This window comes from Asterias rubens, chromosome 2, assembly GCF_902459465.1.
Source record: "Asterias rubens chromosome 2, eAstRub1.3, whole genome shotgun sequence".
Taxonomy (NCBI): domain Eukaryota; kingdom Metazoa; phylum Echinodermata; class Asteroidea; order Forcipulatida; family Asteriidae; genus Asterias; species Asterias rubens.
In genome coordinates, this window is record NC_047063.1 from 2917046 (window position 1) to 2929406 (window position 12361).

At 37.7% G+C, this 12361-nt stretch overlaps 1 protein-coding gene across 1 annotated transcript in view; it reads right to left on the minus strand.

Annotated features, from left to right (window-relative positions):
- LOC117303335 (synapsin-3-like) overlaps positions 1 to 7149 on the minus strand; it is a 34754-nt gene extending 27605 nt beyond the window's left edge. Inside the window, exon 1 of the mRNA XM_033787505.1 lies at positions 6941 to 7149. The gene's annotated coding sequence lies outside the window, so the exon portion shown is untranslated. The remainder of the gene's footprint in view (positions 1 to 6940) is intronic.
- Between the last annotated feature and the right edge of the window lie 5212 nt (positions 7150 to 12361).

The following is a 12361-nucleotide window of genomic DNA, read 5'->3' on the forward strand; positions in this document are numbered from 1 at the left end:
GGAGAGCTGTTCATAGTATAAAACATTGTGAGAAAAAGCTTCCACTGAAGTAACAAAGTTTTTGAGTAAAAGGTAATTTCTCACTCAAATAATAAAACAACTTCATCAGCTGAAGCATTTTATTATGCATCTGAAAGCACACTAAGTAATGCAACAAGGGTGTTTTTTCTTCCATTATTCTCTTGCAACTTCGATGACCAATGAGCCCAAATTTTCACAGGCTTGTTATTTTATGCATATGTTGGGACACACCAAGTGAGAAGACTGGTCTTTGACAGCTACCAAATGTGTCCAGGGGTCGATATACAAATTTGCTTGGATAGTCCTAAGTTAGGACGAGTAACTGGTCCTAACTCAAGATAAGACTAGTCCTAACTCTTTGTGAAATCCACCCCTGTGCCTTTAAATACCACAATTCAGGTCCTCATTTTCACGTTGGATGGTTTAGTATTAATCACAATCTCCAATGATCCTAAATGGAGTGCCGACCATCTGCGATAGTTTTAGTGGCGACCACTAAGCTACAGACAGAGATACCTCAAACCAAAGAGCCAAAGGTCTTGCTTTTATTCTCTAAGCGTGTATAGCTATGGGCAAGTACACGCCCGGACCAAATTGAAATTTCTCTTTCATGGAGGCTATGTGTCAATAACGGATAATGTTTCACTTTGTCAGCTCAGCCTTATCAATTCGTTATTCATATTAACCTCATCAGAGACACTTGTACTTGGGTTCTCCCAATGTTTTTTTTAAAAACCTGTGGGGCATTCTGGACACAATTTTGTAGGAAATTTGACCTGAGCATGCACTGAATGGAAATGAGGCCCCTTGGAATATTTTCTACTTGAGGTTTATCCAACCCCGCCCAAACTACACACATTCTGTCCATAAATTAAAAGAGTTCAACAATCCTTGAAATAGGAGAAATGCTCCAAAGTCAGCAGCTCAATTAACTGGATTGATAGTTTTCCAATTTAATCAAACTGACATCGGTGAAAATTGACACAGCCTCTATTCTCCTTGTAACAAACGACCAAATACACCGTGACAAATTTGATTAGCCACAAATTAGCCTTTGTCAAACAACGACTGACTGTCAACAATGGCCGACCTACATTGATGTTAACCTCGTTGCTGTGAACAGAGCCCTACATTTTAGATGTGGTAGAAGTGTTGTGTTGTCAATAAGCTACAAAAACACTGAATTTTAATAGAATGCTTCTTTTCTGGATTGATAAAGGGGAAGGTAGGCCCTATACATTTGGTTATTACTCGTGTAGTTATTGCCAATAAAAACATTGTTTAGAAGCCTACAGCAGCTTTTGATATATAAATATTAATAATAACAATAATAATTTGGGGGGCTAATCATCCTTACTCGCAGCTAAGAGCTGAATTGCGAAGGACACGGCTACAACGTGTTCGAGAAGCAGGCATGCAAGGGGGCATTTGGCTGCTAGCCACATCAACCCAATATGACCACGGAGCACAGCAAAGATCTCGAGGGAAGAAAACCAGATGGTCTTGAAAACCTTTGTGGCACAGCAGAGAACCAACACACAACTCAACTCACATATGGCCCTGGACGGGAATCGAACCGGGGTCACATTGGTGAGAGGCGAGCGCTTTACGCACAAGCCAACCATGCCACCCATAAAGCACTTTGAGAAACATTTCACTTTGAAGTAATATGGTTAAATGTATTTTTAAAAAGTTGTTACAAGACAACCCCAAATTTGAATCTGAGATACGTTACGCGATAACGCTTCTAAGACTAATTGTGTATCCCTATGGGGACTTTCTTGCATGGACACAATTTTATTCGCTCTGGATTTTCAGCGGTATCTCATGAATGTTAGTTTAATTGTGTACATTTACATTTATTTAATATTAGGATTAAAGGTATACATGTATCTTAAGTTCAGATCCAAATATTATAAACCACAAGGGAAACTGATTGGGTAAATTTTAAATGATTTGGGGTCGAACAAAGAAAATTTTAACTTTCTAGCCCTATGTTGGCAGTCTCCATGTTAATTGTCAATATCTATGTCCGGGTTGCCTAACAGTGGCAATTGTACTTCATCAAGAGAAGACTATGTCAGCATGTTAACAAATCATCAAACAGTAGGAACACACGTGACTCAAATTATTTTCCTTTCCATCATCAGATCAATACTATTAAAATATCATTATGTTCCTCCAACAATACAAATTTCCCTAGTAATAATTCACTTCCACACCTACTGTGTCTACTAGAGACTTCTATTTCTCAGCAGCAAAAAAAAAAACATATTAAAGACCCTGGACACTGTTGGTAATTGTCAAAGACCAGTCTTCTCACTTGGTGTATTGCAACATATGCATAATATAACAAACCTCTGAAAATTTAAGCTTGATTAGTCGTCGGAGTTGCGAGATAATAATAAAAGAAAAAAAACACTGCATCACACGAAATTGTGTGCTTTCAGATGCTTGATTCGAGACCTCAAGTTCTAAATCTAAGGTCTCAAAATCAAATGCGCTGTAAATTACTTCTTTCTCGAAAACTACGTCACTTCAGAGGGAGACGTTTCTCACAATGTTTTTTACTATCAACCTCTCCCAATGGGAGACTTTTGGGATGCTTGGTGGCAGCAGACTTACCAGGTAAAATCCATTGTTCTCAGTAATGTGCGTACGCTCAGAACTACGTAAACAATGGAAATTTACCTGGTAAGTCTGCTGCCACCTGGCGTTTCAAAGTCTCCCATTACTGGTTACCAAGTATAGTTTTGTGCTAATAATTATTTTGATCAATCGTGTCCACTGCCTTTAAGTGCCTAACCATCTAATAATATCAGAAGTACAGTAACCCAAGTAGGTTTAATTGAAAATGGATACGGCTCTCAAACAATAATTGTGTTATTACAGAAGCAGAATTTTAATTTCAAATTTCTTGTAATTCATTAGGCACATCCTGGCTACCTCATACCTGAAGTACCTATTTTGTGTACTTAAAATGTCTACACATTCTAAATGACTGTATATGAATCCACAATTAAAGGTGCATGTATAATACATCATTGGTGTTTGGAAGGGGGAGCTAACAGTCTTTAGTGCCTAGGAAAGAATATGTTAAAGTGAAGTCACACCGGTGTACATGTACATGAAAAGTATGACTGGCTATTTGTGGCCGAGCGGTCAAGCGGTCATCCGCACAGGACTCAAGCAGTGGTGTTTCTGATCAGCAGAATTGGTAATTACTCCAAATAATTTTTAGCATTGAAACTTACTTGGTAAGAGCAATGTAGAGCTGTTGATAGTATAAAATATTGTGAGAAACCGCTCCCCCTAAACAAGTGTAGGCTATTTTTTAGAAAAAAAAGAGGTATTTCTCACTCAAAATATTAAAAGACTTCAGGCCTGAAGCCTTTTATTGGGCATCTTAAAGCACACACATTTTGTGCAATAAGGGTGCGATTTTCTTTCATCATTCTCTTGCAAACTCGACGACCAATTGAATAAAAATGTTCACAAATTTGTTATTTTATGCAATGCGATACACCAAGTGAGAACACTGGCCTTAGACAATTTAGAAGGAAAAAACAAAACAAAAACATACCCCCTCCCCCTAACAAAAATTATCAAAAAATCAGGGAGCTAACTCTCAGAAGTGCCCGTTGTGCACAAACCCTCTAATGAACGGAATTAGTGGCTGTCACCAGACCCTTTAAACACATCCAGCCAGACTGCACTCAGGTCTCTGGCTACATATTGAAGTGTGCCGGTATTGAGCTGTTTATACAGACCCCAGTGCCATGTACCAAAGAAGCAATATGATGTTATTATTGTTACACGCTGAAGGCACTGAATTATATCCACACAGCCCTCTTGATTATCTTAAGGAGGGAGGGCAAAGGGGAAGATGGAAGAACAAGAAAAAAAAATAGTCTCATGCATCGCGCCTTGATTCAATTGATTTTTCATACACGATCTCTCTTCTGTGACGTTTTCTCGCTCCCCGACAACAATTTAGTCTTTCTTTTGTTTAACATGATGAATAATGATCAAGCATAATAGATATTAAAGGGGAAACACCAATGTTATTATTTTTTTTAAATGAAAAGCAAACAAAAAGTTTATTCTCCATATTTTCCTGAACTTGTCCAATGGATTACCGATGCAATTTGGCAATTGGAACAAGAGCTGAGAAATAGGAAGACATTTTTTTCTCATATGAAAATTGCCCCACTCCACCTTTTTTTCAAATGAGATCTATAAAATCATCCAAGAAAACCCCAAAATTATTACTTTGCCCCTCTCCCCTCCCCCGCCTTCATCCAACAACACAGTGAGACAAAAACAAAACTCTACTCAACCTCTGGTATTTATTAAAAATGGAAATCGTTCTCAATCAGCAGTTTTAAATTACATTGGCGCTTATTCTCTTGAGTTTTAATTCTCCTTCCCTTTTTGTTGTAGCTACAATCCCCCACACGTCCTGACTTGAGTGGTTGTTAATGGCCTTGTGATGGGAAACCCTCATAAAAAAACTAATTAATTAAACAAGACAACTGGTACTTATGTATATGGAGCCCCATGAGTGCCATACCATTTCACCAGGAAACAAGATCATTTATCTCACCGGGTTGACCTACTTTTATGAAAAAAGGCAACTGGTCCTAAATTCATCTTGCTGAGTAATTCAAAATGATAAACAATAGTAAAAAAAATAGTGGCTTCTTAATTAGCGCGCATATCCGTCACTCATTAGTGACACTCAAGGCGCTTCAACATAAAGTTTTTTCCTGCAAGGTATGTGGGACTACATCTAAATTATGAGACCTACTCTTTTTACACAGCATCATTTAATTGTTTACAATGTGCTGTGGCCCAATATGCAGCCAATCAAACCAGGAACACTGTGGCGAACCCCTTCTCTTTTTGGTAAGTGCATTGGGTTCCTTTACATGCATTACACAACACACGGGACCAACGGCTTTATGTCCCATCCGAAGGACGAAGCATGTTTATCAAATAACAAACCACAGGGCAGTCAGATTGGCTCAGTGGTTTCTATCCCTGCCTTTCACCTTTGAGGACCCCGGTTCGACACCTGGACCGGAGCCTTGCATATGGATTTGGCTTCTCAGCCGCATGTGGCTTTTCCCTTTTCCCAAATGGTGTGCTGTTAAAATAATTAGCTGGTCAATTTTGTATAGATATTTTTTGTTATCTGTTTAGGCTGTCTGTTTTTTTCTTCCTCTCAGTTGGTGCTATTTTAATTTGTACAGAGCCTTGAGAACAAGTCATGTATGTAAGGGGTTTATAAACATAATTTATTATCATTAAATTTATTAAACATAACATCATAAAACAAATTGACTTGCCGGACCAGAACGAGTCAATAAATATCAGACGAAACATTTTGAGCAGTCATTTTAGTTTTCCTATTTTGCAGAAACTAGCCTTGACCTTGCCTGGAAACACTTTAGAGTAATAGAGCCAATCAAAATCAATATCCTTTGAGTGATACTCTAGCTGATTATTAGAGTCAAAAACCTACATCAGTACAAAAGAGGCGCTCCACGTTTGATTCATGTTTTTGGTCTTGCTGTTGCTGTATTTTATAAAGGAGTAGAGATTATCTGCTCAGTTGAAAGAGAATAATCTGGGTCAGAAAGTCCTGAGATGTTTTAAAATCTAAAGTTTACTTAACCAATAAATTAAATTTGGTCTGCGCAAAATCTGAATAACTGATTTATTTCAGTATTCATAATAATAAAAATCATTAAAAAAAATCATTAATAGCCTCATGTTTTGAACATGGTCTTTGAGACAGAATCTTCTAATGTCATTAGAAAGTTTACTTAATAATATAATAATATACTTTTTTTAATTAGCTAAAACAGTGCTAACACACAGCAGTGTATTTGGGTAAAAACCAAAACGCTCTTTATCCCCGATGCAAATTTAACATCTATTAAATGGTTTGCAGTACCCGCTGCTAAAACATAGGATTAGAACTGCTTCTAGCCTCCGGGCAATCTCGGTGGTCTAGTTGGTATGACCATAGAGCAAGGACCAATGACACTGCTCTAGAATTGCAAAGGTCGTGGGTTCAAATCCAACCCGAGTAAAATGCCTGTTTGTTTTTTCACAGAACTTGGGTACTGAGTATACAGTGCTAACACACATCGGTGTATTAGGATGCAAACAAAAATGAATAATTATAGCATTTAAACAAAAAAGCTGCAGACCGGTAATGTACTGTTAAATTTTGAATTCGTATGTTTTTATCTCCAAATATTTGTCTAAACGCCGCGCATGTCAAATATTTTTGGAGCACCTAACCCACATTTCCATTGGTTGACGCACTTTTGCTCACAAGCAAAAGGCTATTTGCAGAATTACAGTAGTCCGACAGTCGAAACAACAAAATCCACTTGAATGCAGTTGTTTCTCAACCTTTACAGTTGAACTTCAATGCCGGAATATCATCAAAGACCTTATCAATAATTAATCCAGCATATAAAATAAAATCCCAACCATCTGAATACAGCCAAGTCAACTCTGAATGTAGAGGGAAATCAAGACACATTTACTGGCATGATCTTTGATCCAATGAAAAATGAACATTTTATCAAGTACAAGGGCGGACCTACATGTACGTACACATGGTGTAGACTGTAACAGATTTTTCAGGCCGTACAAATAACAAAAATTTGATTTTTCCAAAGGCAAAAAATAAAATTGAAAAACAGACTTAATATCATTCCTGTATTTGATAATCTGGGACACTCTGATAAACTCTCTACAGACCACAGGAAAGCTCACCCACCCCCCAAAAATATTAGCACACAATCAAAGAGAGCCGTTAACACTTTCACTCGATTGTCTCTATACCCAATCGCAAACAGGGACTATAGCTTGACACAAAACCACAAGAACTCCTTACCATGCATGGCATTCCTCCGACTGAATTAACGTCCAGGTTCACAGATACAAATCCACTAGATCCCGCCTAATGGCCGATGTTCTTAACTGATATATAATCCTTTTTAGTAGCCCCTGTGCATAAAGCTGAGATAAAAAATATCAACTGTGCACGCTCTGAGCGAACGATGTACACTGACACACGATACACACCACAATGATGTGAAGTAATTCACTGCGTATGCTGCTTAAGTCCCCCGTACGACCGTCATCACACCGCTGACCATGTGCAGTAGACTAGGAGTAGAGAATCGTACATCATATAGTGTAATTAGAGAATCAATATTATCCAGCAGTGGTTTGTACACTGTCTTGTTTTCCTCTTTCCGCTTTTTTGACTCGCTCGCCTCCTCCGCCGTTGGAGAGGTCTAATACTTGGGCTTAGTCATCGGCTAATGTACTACTATTAAGTTGAATACATGAACGAACCGATACCGGGGGTAGATTGTATCCATAAACCTTGGTCGGTTTAACCCTGATGGGTTGCAGTATAGAGAATCTAATTATTGGACAGGTATAAAGCCGGCATGTCGTCTATGGCAAGACTGTGCTAATTGCTTGGAGCTCTTTTTTTGCTCTCTTACAATCTCACAATGAGATCAAGGGGTTTTCTGGAAGCAGCTATCATCACCTTAAAATTCTCAGTCAAAATTTTAACAGGAAAGGTAGGGTCATACTTCGTAATGTGGTTTTACGTATTTTTGATGTGTTCGTTTGATATACTTTAATGTAAACTTTACAACAAAGGAAAAGGAATTTCATGTACTTTTTATACTGACTCATAAAATATTATTTTGAATACTTCAGTATTGACCTCAAGAAGAAATTGTGAGTTTGTTATCAAATTATATAATAAACTATACATGAAGGAAGAATTACTTTTAAGAAAGAATTGCTTCCTCCAAGATTTAAGTATGCAATCAAGCAGGCCTTGAATTTCATCTTTAAGAGGGCAAGGCCATTTTCATTTTTGCAAATGGCACTTCAACTTGAAAATCTTAAAGTCGATGGGAAACCTTTGAAGGGGGCACTTGCGGGACATTATTTCCCTCATTTAAAAAAAATTACAGCACCCCAGCTAGATTATTTAAAGGGAAGCTTCCTACCATCATTATCTTCAAACCATGTAAGTTATATGTAAATCTGTGGACAAAATGTTGCAATGTTTGACAATAATATTTTACAAGGAAACATGGGCAGTAAAAACTGTTCTTCCTTTAACACGAGGTAAAATTTTACAACCATGCTACAATTTAGCAACTTAGGGACTCTTGCTAATTTACTCTTGTGTGAAAGGGGATTAAAAGGCCATACATGAGACTCAGCTCAGTGCATGAGAAGCTTTTCACCCAGGCATTGATTTGTCAAATGTAGGGAGCAAACATCAGACAAGAGGAAAGCAAACAATGCGAATGATTGTTTAGTTTCATGACTACACCCGATTGTGTTAAACGCAGCACATGATTCTGGGAGCAAACATTACTGTCACCGAAGACAAAATAAGGAAAAAATGGTGGACATGATTTGATTAGAAGACTGTAACTGATGAATCAAACTGTAAAACATGTTTCTTGAGATGGAACATTCATGAGGACAAGGATGAAATACTGGATTGCTACATTTAAAAGCAAAGGCAATCTAGAACGTTTTGAGAGGAATACCAATTTAGCTCCTCTGATGAGTTCTTTCTGCCTTTAAGGAACTCGTTGCCTTGGATCGGTCGAGTTGGTTTTTGAAAAGCGTTTATAACCGTTTGTTACAAAATGCATGTGGTTACAAAGATGTTTTAAAAGTAGAAAACAATGACCCACACAAATTTGCCTCAAAATTGCATGTTTTTTCTTTTATATGCAAACTTACGCGGCCAGCCATTTATGGGAGTCAAAAATTTGTGAACTTGCATAAAAAAATATATAAAAATTATAACTTTTGATTTTGGAACCGTTTGATTGTTTTAATCCTATATTTAAAAAAGTGGTTGCGATTTTGAGTTACTGCTGAAATTTTTTATGCAGGAGGATCTTCAACTGGAATACACAATCTGAGAAACGATACCATCAGTAAAGCTTCTCAGATTCAATTTTGGGGGGGGGGGAATAAAAAGTGATACCTTTTTCCATAACTGCTGTACTTCAAAGCGAATAGATATGAGTAGGATACCATTCACAAATTAAATAGGTGGCATGATATTTTTTGGATGGTAACCTTGTTCTGGCAAGGATAATTTTGTTTTGCTTGTTGTGTTTATAAGCAGTGCTTTAAAATTGGAGCTAGAGCAATGGCAGCAACGCAGGCCTGATATTTCATGGAGGCAACGAGGGCAATTGCCTCATTGCCCCCTGGTCATTGCTTTGGTGCCCTTGAAATGCTCCAGTAGAAGTTCACAATTACTGCCTTGGTGCCCTTCCCCCTACAAAAACAAAGCATGCAGGCTTGCAAATGTTTCCTCACAGGGTGCCCTTTACCATGGAGATAATGCCTTGATGGCCTTGCCCTTTCAGAAAACAAAGCATAAAAGCCTACAATGCCTTCCCACATATCACTCCATCCCCCCCCCCCAATAAATCCTGACACTAACCATCACATAATTCCTGCGACTAGACTAAAAATACACCCCTGTTCCCTGATGAACATTAACGGCTTGTCTCATCGCTTTAATTGAGCCAACCGGCCCGCGATGCTAGGCCTAGAGTCGGGAGGGGGGATGGGGGGGTTGGCGACTGAATCACCAGAGCTCCATCTTGCCAAAGGGGTGGTAGAGTATCAGATCAGACAACGTGAGGTAAGATTAGATGAATGGAAATTCATTCAAGGAGCACTGGCTATGCTGAATAGGGTTGGACGTTCCAGTGATGAACTCTCTCTACATATTACCGGTCTGGGGGGAATGAATTAAATTTGTGTATGGCTAACACCGGATGAGACAAATAAATTTTCATATTAAACGTTTTAATGCTCCAAAGAAGAGTCAATGGCCTGACAACTCAAGATGTGAGGCCATAAACTATTTTTTGCATTTATACCATTGGTCCTTTTTGGTTGGTAAGTTGTTTGCAATAGCTAATTCTATTTTCTCTGTAACAGATGTTAAATTTACATCGGGGGATAAAGAATATTAATTTTGGTTATATACACTTACAACGACGTGACGTGTGTGTACTCAGTACTGTGAAAAAGAATTCACAGGAGAGGGAAGCACAGGAATAATAAAGTGAAATGTTCACATTTAAAATGAGTACTTAATAAAATAAATTAATTATAAATATTCTTACTGTTGAGCTTTTGTATGGCCAGTGATTATAACCTAGGGCCGGTAAAATGGGTTGGGTTTTAAAACATACTTAATTCTTAATACAATTAATGAGATATTCCATAGTGTATGTTGAAATAAAAAATAGTTTACACATGTGGATTTTGGAACTGTGGACCAAAACATTCTCTCTCATTACATTCTGTTCTTTTTAAATAAACGCTGTTCCAGTAAATACTATAATGTACCTCAAGCCAAGCAGTCTTGTGAATTTTTACCCTAAACAAGAGCCCTGCAAAGAGTAGAAGGGAAATCACACCAGTTACCACTTGGATTTCCATTGTGTTTTACTTGTTTTAGTGTGTGTAGAAGATCTAGCAACGATGTTGATTTCCTTTTGATGGATTGTTTTTCCTTTACTCGGCTTCGTCTATGCCCAGGTGTGAACGTGTCGTCGATCAATGACCATAACCCACGATGGCAGTGACTCACTGATATTGTATCCTTGCCTGATTCCATTTAAAGGAACATTACAGCATTGGTGAAAATAAAAATTGAGAAGATCACAGACTTACACAAAAAAACTTACAAGGTCCAATGGATGATGATAGTAGAAATACTTCTATCTGAAATGTCATATTTGATGAAAAATAAAGAAAACTAAATCCCATTTGGAGTTTATCGCTCAGTGAGCATTTTGTTCATTTGTTTTTCAATCGATGTCATGCAAAATGTGTAACCGGTTTCACTATTATCTCGTGACCCAGATGGACGATCGATCTCAAACTTCCACAGGTTTGTCAATTTATGTATATAATAGCAACTGTTCTCTTAGCAAAAACCACTTCTGTAAAGTTCCTTTAAATTCATACACAACCACGGCGGAATGATTGCAGTGAAGAAAGCCGCATTATATCAACGCCGGGCGAGATTTGTGAGCTTTAAGAGTTTGGACTGAGATTGAATTCAACGAGGTCTGAGGAGGAGATGGAAGATGGTTTGTGGCAGTCGGGTAATGATATTAGAAAATGCAGGGTTTTCTTAAGGGACGTTCTTTTCAACACTACCCGAATATTCTGTTTTGGTACAGTGTCGTTATATTTAGGAATGTGCTAACATGCTGTTACAGGCATGATTTTCAATTGTTTTATTTCTTTTAAACTAAAACAAGAAAACTTTTAAAATGTGAATGACTTCTCTTCTTGCCTGTAAATTGCCTCGTGTGAAATGGCCCTCTAAGACCCAGGTACTGTTCTTCTATTTTTAGCATCAGAGCAGAGTGCTATTGCTTTAATTGCACACTTAGTGTGCGTAGCAACCGATCTTAATGTACAGTGGTAGTTCTTTTCGTTACTTGCATAATTTGCACTAGTCAACCGTTCTAATTGTTTGTTTCTTCTCCTTACAGTAAATTGCATTTAGTGACGCAGGGCTAGCTAGAAGGTGTAATGCCCGGTTGAGTGTTCAAAGGTGCGAGGCAATGACCTGAAAGATTGGCTGGTTTCGACATGCGTGACGGTAAATGGTTTCTGTTTATATGCCAGGGAGGAAATTAAATGGGATCAACATATTGGCTGAGAGACTGGGAAACTGGGGTCGGGAGCACATAATGAAAGCGGCCATTTCATTTATATATAAGAAAATAAAAATTTTAAAAATCAGGGGAAAAGATGCATGCAAATTGTTGGTTGGGGGTTTCTTAAAACATTTCTGCCCATAAGAGAAAGTTTATTATCGCTTACAACAAAGGAAATGGAAATTTGAGGAACAAACATGGAAAACGCCAAGCATTATTTACCAAACATTATCAATTGTTTAGAGCAGACCCCAGGGTTAACTAACCAAAAGACTACAAAGATTTATTTTACAAACAGTTAATTTATTTCATTAGCAAACGTTTTGTCCATTGTATAAAAATGTATCCTTTGTACAGTGAGTAATATACAGATTGGTGTAAATCATCACACACTTTATACATTTCAATTACAATTTAATAGTGCTGCTTAAGCAGAATACTTTCCTTAACAATTGTCTGCTAAGCATACATGTGCTGGATACCAGTAAAACAAATGTACATGTGACATTGTAGAGTACCTGGTAACCTTATTCTGGTAAGCATGATTTTATTAATTT